The sequence below is a fragment of the Epinephelus moara genome, chromosome 2, assembly GCF_006386435.1.
Source record: "Epinephelus moara isolate mb chromosome 2, YSFRI_EMoa_1.0, whole genome shotgun sequence".
Taxonomy (NCBI): Eukaryota; Metazoa; Chordata; class Actinopteri; order Perciformes; family Serranidae; genus Epinephelus; species Epinephelus moara.
The window spans coordinates 35,045,022-35,046,000 of record NC_065507.1 but is presented as its reverse complement, the minus strand read 5'-3'; positions in this window follow the sequence as shown (position 1 = coordinate 35,046,000).

Here is a 979-nt window from a genome sequence, read left to right as displayed (position 1 = left end):
AGGGTCATTCTCTCTGTCAGCACCAAGCGCATAAGTGCGGGGACCTCCACCATCGCCTTTGTGGGTCAACAAATAATCATTCGCCAACGCAGCAGCCTCCGCAGCTGTCTTCACTTTCTGTTGACTTAAGTACACTGCAACTCGCTCCGGAACCGAATTTTAAATTGTTCAAGCACCATCAAGTTACACAAACCATCCAAGTCTTTCACATCAGATGCTGAACACCAGCAGTTGAAGTGAGTTACCAAGTCACGGGCAAACTCTAAGTGTGATTTGTCCCCCCTTTTCTAGCTCCTAAACCGCTGCCGATAAGCCTCAGGGACCAGTTCATAAGTCTTCAACACCACAGCTTTAACCTTCACATACTCACCGCTATCCTTTGTTGACAGTGAGGAAAAAGCCTCCTGCGTGTGTCCCGTTAATACGTGCTGCAGCAAGACCATGCGGTCTGCATCGTCCCAGCCCCTAGCGTCTGCAACTCGCTCAAACAATGTAAAAAAGGTCTCAATCTCCTTCTCATTAAACCTCAGTACCAACCGTAAACTACTCAAAATGTCCTGTGAGTGATTACCAGTCCGAGTAGCCTCATTCATTGATATGTCAGATAACTTTCCCTCCTTAAGCAAATTCAGCTTCACAGCTTCCAAATCAAGCTTAGCTCTTTCTGTTTGCTGCCGTAATTGCTCCAAAGATACCGCTTTATCAAACTCTGCTTTCTGTCGTAATTTTTCCAATTCTAACTCCTTCTCTGTCTCTAACTGCATCTGCAATCTCAGTAATTCTTTCTGCTGCTCAAAACTCAAGGCCAACTCAGTGCCAGGCTCAGGGAGCGAGTCCCATAAGGAATAGGGATGTCACGATTACTTGATTTCACTATTAACCGCGATTTTAAATGCCACGGTAATTATTCGTAAAGATTCCTCAACACATCACTCTCCAAAGATTATGCCGCGACGCGGAACCATATACAGTAGGTCAG